We start from the raw sequence: 8,971 nt of genomic DNA on the forward strand, positions 1-8,971 counted from the left end.
GGTGATTGGGGGATAAGAGCTCTGCACTGTTCAGTTCACAAATGAAAGGCACAGAGGAGTTGTTGACTATCTCTAGGAGCTAGCTAGCCCTGTGAGAGTCAGTCTCTCCCTGGCCAGTGAGGCTGCAGATGCCAGGCCATCAAGAATACCAAATATAAGAAGATATCTTTAGTATTCTTCCTTCTTTCCCACTGGGCTCAGAAGAGATTAAACAGTAAAACAAAGAAGAAACAGACAGTGGCCAAAATGTCCGCTTAGTCACAGGCAATGAAGCTACACTGGAAGAGATATGTTAATGTGAGAGTAACATCAGCCTCCTAACTCTGTCCAGAAATAGTCAGACTTACTCACATCATGATAGGCAGCACTAAATGAGGACAACTTTTCTAACTAGGAAGAGTTTTATGGATTGAGTAAAGAGAAGAAATTGTGCTTGAGGCCGGGCGCGATGGCTCACACCTGTAATCCCAGCACTTTGGAAGGCCGAGGCGGGTGGGTCACGAGGTCAAGAGATCAAGACCATCCTGCTCAACATGGTGAAACCCTGTCTCTACTAAAAATACAAAAAAAATTAGCTGGGCATGGTAGCGCGTGCCTGTAATCCCAGCTACTCAGGAGGCTGAGGAAGGAGAATTGCCTGAACCCAGGAGGAGGAGGTTGCGGTGAGCCGAGATCGCGCCATTGCACTCCAGCCTGGGTAACAAGAGTGAAACTCTGTCTCAAAAAAAAAAAAAAAGAAATTGTGCTTGATGTTAACAAACATAATCCCAAGAGGAAAAAAAGAAAGGTCAGGGGCTGAGCCAAGCAAGTCCAGTTTATTCTTTCCCAATGTACCAATCAGACAACTCGCTCTACCTTTCCCAAACAGAATGAGTAAAGAATAGAGGGAGTCCCCTGTCTCTACTAAAAATACAAAAAATTAGCTGGGCATGGTGGCGCGTGCCTGTAGTCCCAGCTACTCGGGAGGCTGAGGCAGGAGAATTGTTTGAACTCAGGAAGTGGAGGTTGCGGTGAGCCAAGATCACGCCATTGCACGCCAGCCTGGGTAACAAGAGCGAAAACTCCGTCTCAAAAAAAAAAAAAAAAAGAATAGAGGGAGTCAAGGACTATTGCTTGACTGACTCCCTTTCTGTAGGTGGAAACCTCAAACACAAGAAAGAAACGTCACGTCCCAGCCTCCCTCCCAAGAAACATTGACTTTTCTAGAGATTTTAGGAAGATAAAATTCTGACACTTTCCTAGCCATGGTTCCAGCTTCAAGGTTTTACATTTTAAATCTAGAGTTTTAGGTAATCGATGTTCAGAAGAAGAAACGATTCAACCCACATAAGGGGTTGTAGGTGGGTGCCTACCCTACAAAATTTAGGGTGAACTTTCAGACAGACACTCTGGTACTTGGGAAATATCCTGCTATGGCTCTTGGTTGTATACTCTCCTACTACACTTTTTTTGAAAGAGCCAGGGGAGGGGCCAATAGGCCCAGACACTGGGGAACTATGATCTGGTAGATATATTAGTAATGAATGACCTAGACGAGACGTTTGAGGCCTACAAAGGTCTCAAGGTGTTATGGAAAAACGAGAGAAAGTCATTTACAGTAGCATTCATGTTTACTGTCAACATTTATTCATCTATGTTAGGGTCTTCAAATTACGCCCTGTTGGCCAAATCAACCAGTCACCTGTTTTTGTTTTTTTTTTAGTTCTGTTGGCTGGACACAGTGGCTCACACCTGTAATTCCAGCTCTTTGAGAGTCAGAGGCGAGCAGATCACTTGAGTACAGGAGATCGAGACCAGCCTCGGCAGCATGGCAAAACCCTGTCTTTATAAAAAATACACAAAATTGGCTGAGCTTGTTGGTGTATGCCTATGGTCCCTGCTACTCAGGAGGCTGAGTAGGAGGATTGCCTGGACCTGGGAGGTTGAGTCTGCAGTAAGCCAGGATTATCCCATTGTACTCCAGCCTGGGTAACATAGTGAGACCCCATCTAAAAAAAAAAAAAATGTTTTGTTGAAACGCAGTCGTATTACTCTGTTTTGTGTTCTCTGTGATTGTTTGCATGCTATAATGGCAGAGTTGAGTAGTTGTAAGAGATCTTATGGCCTGCAAAGCTGAAAATATTTATGCACTGATTCTCTATAGAGCAGCGGTCACCAATTTTTTCGCACCAGGGACTGGTTTCATGAAAGAAAATTTTTCCCTGGGTTTCAGGGGGAGGGTTTTGGGATGATTCAAGTGCATTACATTTATTGTGCACTTTATTTCTGTTATTACTACATTGTAATATATAATTACATAATTATACAGCTCACCATAATGTGGAATCAGTGGAAGCCCTGAGCTTGTTTTCCTGCAACTACATGGTCCCATCTGGAGGTCATGGGAGACAGTGGCAGATCATTAGGCTAAATTCTCATAATAGATCCCTTTCATGTGCAGGTCACAATAGGGCTTGTGAGCCTATGAGAATGTAATGCTACTGCGGATCTGAGGGGAGGTGGAGCTCAGGAGGCAATGTGAACGATGAGGAGTGGCTGTAAATTCAGAGGAAGCTTCGCTTGCTTGTCGGACACCTCCTGCTGTCTGATACCAAATGATATTGATTCATGGCCTAGGGGTTGGGGACCCCTGCTATATAAGTTTGTCAATGCCTGCTCTATACATGTTCATTGTTTGTTTACAGATTGCTGTCACTGTCCAAGGCATAGTGCTATGAACAAGGACAACATGTGCCTTAAATGAATTCACATTCTACTGGGGAACCAGATATTTTAGCAGCGTAAGAAACTTAGTAACTGAGGAAGGAGTGACTCTTTCGGTGATGAAAAGGTAAGGGGTTGAAAGGGAAGTCATGGGATTGACTGGAAAGATGGCCCGTGGCCCACAGAAGGACTTTATATGTTATGTCAGGGAACGTAAGACTGTTCAATTAACAGTGGAACATCATTGAGGGATTTGAATCAGAAGAGTAACATAATCAATTTACATTTGACAAACAAGTTATTTATTGAACAAAGAATAATCTGAAGTCACTCTGTATCTAGTGGCACTGGAGAAAAGTCTGGAGGCTGGCAGATTAGTTAAGAAGTGTTGGCCCAGTTATTGAACTATGCCAAGCTCTGCCCCAAATAATTTTTATGTAAGTATATTGATTAGCAAGTAAATCACACAGCAGCATTTCATTTGGAATAGAGCATAGAACACAATAAAGTAAACTAAAGCTAAAATTAATTAAATACACATATTTAGTTAGTTATGCTTACAGTGTGAGGATATATTAAATCAGAGAGAATCCATTCCTTGAAGAGGATTTAGTTGGGTCTTTTTCTGTTTAAACATGAAGATAAAGTTATTTTCAGTTGTCTTCTTAGAAGCAAACTCTCCCGTCTCTACCCAACTGTTTACGTTTCTTCTTTCATTTTTAATTTTTTTATTAAAGACCAAAAGGTTGGAGTGCAGTGGTATGATCATAGCTCATTACACCCTTGAACTCTTGGGCTCAGGTCATCCTCCTGCCTCAGGCCTCCTGAATACTTAGGGACTACAGGTGTGTGACACCACACCTGGCTAATTTTTTTATTTCTTGCATGTTGCCCAGGTTGGTCTCAAACTCCTGACCCCAAGCAATCCTCCCACCTCGGACTTCCAAAGTGTTAGGATTACAAGTGTGAGACACTGTGCCCAGACCACCTTTCTTCTTGATAAGAGATGAGAGAGACTTGATTGTTTGGTTTAGGTATCAGGTATCATGTGTTTCAGGACCATGGAGATGATATTTAGTCTAAGCCAGATAAGGTAACTCTATATTTTTTGTTTGTGGTTTAGAACGTGATGCACTTCTGGGAAATGTGCTGGGGGTTTCTGAGAAAAGTATCCCTACAGAAGAAGAGACATATGCAGAAGGAAACAGACCTTCTTCTTTGCAGGATTTGTTGTATCTGGGTGTGATGCCTGGAACTGTGGCAACCATGTTTTGATTATGGAGGACTAAGCTAATATGCTAAAATTACCAAAGCAAAGGGATGTGAAATACTTTTGGGTCCTTGATGGTACTGATGACCCAACAACCTAGGGTTATTACAGCCTAGAACTTCATTTTATTTGACATAGTAAATGTCTATATTGTTTAAGCTGGTTTTGGTTGGGTGTTCTCTTCATATTGTTGAGAGCATCCTGACATAGGTTCTCAGAGAAAACGATACATATGAGGTTCTAATCAATCAGTAAAAGGAATGAGCTGTATATGTTCTGTTTTGTTTCTGGAGCAGTGCTTTTCAAAACTTTAATGTGCCTGTGAATCACCTGGGGATCTTGTTTAAATGCAGATTCAGATTCGGTAGGTAAGGCCTGAGATACTGCATTTCTAACAGTATCCCAGGAGATCTAAATGAGCTGGTGCAGAGTCCACACTTTTGAGTAGCAAACGTGTACTGCAGGCATCACTCATTAAACGCTGGGTAGAAGGGAACCTTCCAGAGACTGAAAAGATTTTAAATGGAGAGACAGGAGTCATGATAGGGTGTTAGAGTGATTCTGCTAATTTAAATAGGATAGCCCAATCTTATCCTTTATTAATAATTTCAGAAGAGGTCAGGGCCAGATGATAAAACCAGGCCAAGATTTTGGAGACTGGCTTTGTAGTGAAGAAGGAAGTAGAAAGTATCTTTCTTACTTATATGAGGGCCTCAGGAAAAAAACACAAATCTGCGGTTCTGGCAGAGCTTTCAGGTGAATTTTATAGGGCTTTGGCACTGAAAATCGTGAGATACTCCTATCTTTGCCACTAAAAGTAATTTAAAATAACAAAAATAATCTGTAAGGTAAGTATAAGGAAGTCCAACCAAATTCTGGTATTTTCCCCCATTATTACTATTTTGATGCTTTTTGGGGAAGTAATAAATACATCATTCAGCTGGGCATGGTGGCTTACACCTTTAATCTCAGCATTTTGGGAAGCGAAGGCAGGAGGAATGCTTGAGTCCAGGAACTGGAGACCAGCCTGGGCAATATAGTGAGACCTCATCTCTACCAAAAATAAACAAAATTAGCAGGGTGTTATGTTGCATGCCTTTGGTCTCAGCTACTTGGGAGGCTGAGGCTGGAGGATGGCTTGAACCCGGGAGGTTAAGGTTGCAGTGAGCCATATTCATACCACTGCACTCCAGGCTGGGCAACAGAGCAAGACCTGGTCTCAAATATATACATGCATGCATATATATATATATATATATATATATATATATACACACACACACACATAATCTTCCCAAAATGTTTTATTTGGGTGCAGTTGCTTGGCTAATTAATACCCTAAGCATGCATAAGAAAGCATTGAATAATGTCACTTCAGAGTATTCTTTTAACTTGAATTGTTCCCCAACAAAACAAAAAGATTTAAAGGATATGGGATGGGAAGATAACTTTGTAGAGTCCACTATAGGGCCCCTAGAAAGAGAGACTGATTCCTAGAAGTACATACCCTATGATGTTTCTTTGTAAACTAACTTAGCACTAATCAGCTACACAAAATCCATTTCACTTCGCTTTTAACCACTCCCCCAAAATAACAACAATAATAGGATTTTCATTCCAAGCTTGAGAATAACTATTGAGAGCATTAAAACTATGTACATACAAAAATTGCAACTGGATTCTGGTTCCTGTGATTAAGAAAGAATATGAAAATTCACTAAAGGTGTTCTGTAAGTTAACCAGGAGTAAAAAGAAAAAAAATTTAATTATTGTATAAAATATTTAAATTTAAAAAACTCACTAAAGGCACAAGGTGATCATTTACAGGAATCATATCCCCATCTCCATAGTGGAGAGCATCTTATTATTTTAAAACCAAATTATAGTATATTTAGTGTGGACCCAGGGACTGAAACAAATAATACAAAGGCAAAACTAGCTAGTTCTAAGTCAAAAACAGTTTTGCACAAAGAACAGAATTAATAGAGGAATCCCAAGAGTAAAAAGAATAAATCCTAGAATGATGATGAGAATCATAAGGGAGCCCTTGTATTAAGTGAAAAAAGCCCCTACCTGCCTTTCCCCTTTTCCTTGAGGTTCTAGATCAATAGCAGCTTGAATCATTGTTGACATATAAACTAGATTTTTAACATAAAGAGTAAGAAATTCTTTATTTTCTCTATAAACATATTCTGTGGGCAATCTAGTCTTTCAGTTTTGGTCAGTAAAATATATATTTTCTTACCCAACTAAAATGCTAAATCACTACAAATAACAATTATTTACAAATTAATACTATTTCAAAAAGTAAAACGACTTTATGAAATCTTTTTTTTTAAAGATAGGCAAGACCAACTTCAGCAGAGGCAGTAGTTCCACTAGTTAATCATTTCCTGGGCTTGCTTTCAAATTGAGGCTTTACTTATTAATAGCTGTATGACTTTGAGCAAGTCACTTAATTGTAGTGTTCTCATTGGCTTTTTAAAAAGGAGGGGTTCCAGCTATTCCAACCTGGGCAACACACCAAGTCCTTGTCTCAAACAAAACAAAACAAAACAAAAAGATGATACTATTGTATTAAGTTATATGCAATAATATATGACAGGGTTTAGTGCAGTGTCTGCCACTTGTAAATTCATGTATTCATTTCAAAAAGCAGTTATAGAAAATCTGACTGGCTAGATGCTGGGGATACAGGCATGAACAAAACAGATATCCCTCCTGCCCTCAGAAAACATACAGTCTACTAGGCAAGGCAGTTAAAAGGTCAGTTGAAACCAACATAATATACATTACAAACTTTCAACGAAGCATTTAACTGGGAAATGTGAGGCTAATAAAAATATATTGAGTAGCTGCTAAAGGCTAACATTAAAAAATATGTATATATACTTAGGATTAATAGATGAGTAGAACCGCACATTTCAAAGCCCTTATTTACATTTTTTGATTATGAAACATCCTTGAAAATAATGAGGGAGTAACTTTGTTGGTATGACTGGGAAAACAAGTTGAGTCTTCCTGTTTCAGACAATAGAGCGTTGAGTTTAGTGAGTTAATATTGATATAATTAATGGACCTTATTTAAAATTCACCAGATGGATAAATTTGTGTGTGCTATTCTTTTGTGTGTGGGTTGGTATGTATATTAATTTTTAAATTTTATTTTATATTTTGTGGGGTGGTCCTAATGTTTATGCAATTTTATCTTGTGTGTAGATTTGTGTGACCACTGCTATAGTCAAGACACAGGACATTTCTACTACATGTTTCCCTTGAGCTACCCTTTCATAAAAGCAGACACCGCCCTTACTCTCCACCATCCCCAACCCCAGCGACTAATCATCTGTTTTCCATCTCTTATCATTTTGTCATTTTGAGAATGCTATGTAAATGTAATCATATTACTTGAAACCAAGAGTTCAAAATAAACTTGAACAACCAAGCAAGACCCTATCTCAAAAAAGAAAAAAAAAAATAGCCAGGTGTGGTGGTGAACACCCAGCTACTCACAGAGGCTGAGGCAGGAAAATCACTTGAGCCAGGAGCTCAAGACTGTACTGGGCCACTGTTACACCACTGCATTCCAGCTGGGGTGAAAGAGACCCTGTCTCTAAAAAAATAAAAATAAAAATAAAATAAATGCAATCATACAGTATGATGTAACCCTTTGAGATTGTCTTTTTTTTCCCCCACTCAGCATAATCCCCTTGAGATTCTTCTAAGACATTACATATATCAACAGTTCATTACTTTTTATTGCTGAGTAGTATTCCATGGTATGGATGTGCTAGTTTGTTTAACCATTCTTCTGCTGAAGGACATTTGGATTGTTTTCAGTTTCTGGCTTTTACAAATAAAGCTGCTATGAACTTTTATGTACAGGTTTTTGTGTGAACATGTCTTCATTTCACTGAGATAAATGTCTAAGAGTGCAATTGCTAGGTTGTACGGTAAGTGCATGTTCAGTTTTGTAAAAAAATAACTATACTCTTTGCACAACAGTTCCCAGTGACCTTGGACTGATCAAATTCTCCCCAGTTTCTGACTTGTATTAATAGTTCTCAAGAATAACTGTAGAATGTGCTAGGAATGCAATATCCTGAGATAAGGAGGGACTGGCTGAAATAGCCCAGGTTCTTTTCCAGTCCCTCCTAGAAACGGGATGCCCTTCATCATTTTAGCCCAGCATGTCATGTTGCCTCCAGAATATGAAACCCAAGATGGTCTGCTTTCCAGGGTCACTCAGCTGTGGTGCAAGTGGGGTACACACAAATGAGTCTCTATTCTCCAGGGGCAGCTTTCCTGAGTCTTGGAAGATGGCTCACAATGAATCCTATGCTTCTGTTGTTCCTTGTTGCCTAGCTATAGATAATAAATTCACTTCATATAACTTGTGCACGTGGGTGTTCTGTCTTGCCAGACTCAGCTGGTAACCAATGCATAGCAAGCCTGCTTTGCACCCTTTTCCAGAGTGGCTGCACCATGTTACATTCCCATCAGCAGTGTACAAATGTATGTAAGCAGTTTAAATGCTTAACCAACAGTTCTTCAGAATAACTAAACAAGCACGATGGTGCCTTTTACTTATTAATTCCTGGTGATTAGTCTCCTTCTGATAAAAACATTGCAAAACCTTCAGCTCAAATTGCTCTGTGGTTTGGGAAGATATCTATGGAAGAAACTCACTGCAAAGAAGTTAGGTCAAGAAAGTCCTAAGAAAAGTGTATAAGGCAAACATTTATTCTAAAGACAATGAAGAGTAGGAAAGAGAGCCAACATATATTGATCCAATATACCAGGCATTTTTCAGTCTTTAGCTCATTTATTCCTTCCAATCATCCTGTAAAATGGATAATATGTCCATTTTATAAATAATACGATTGCCAGGTTTTGTGACCCATCTCTGTAATCCCAGTACTTTGGGGGCCAAGGAAGAAGTATTGCTTGAGCTCAGGAGTTCAGACCAGTGTGGACAACATAGTGAGAACTCATCTC

The 8,971-nt window shown here is 39.4% G+C and overlaps 1 long non-coding RNA gene across 1 annotated transcript; it reads left to right on the forward strand.

The window, feature by feature from the left end:
* Positions 1-2,473: 2,473 nt before the first annotated feature.
* Positions 2,474-7,906, forward strand: LOC108590114 (uncharacterized). The gene is made up of 3 exons (XR_004743681.3): positions 2,474-2,582; positions 2,685-2,830; positions 7,193-7,906. It is a non-coding gene; the product is annotated as an uncharacterized LOC108590114 (long non-coding RNA).
* Positions 7,907-8,971: the final 1,065 nt, after the last annotated feature.

This window comes from Callithrix jacchus, chromosome 1, assembly GCF_049354715.1.
Source record: "Callithrix jacchus isolate 240 chromosome 1, calJac240_pri, whole genome shotgun sequence".
Lineage (NCBI taxonomy): Eukaryota > Metazoa > Chordata > Mammalia > Primates > Cebidae > Callithrix > Callithrix jacchus.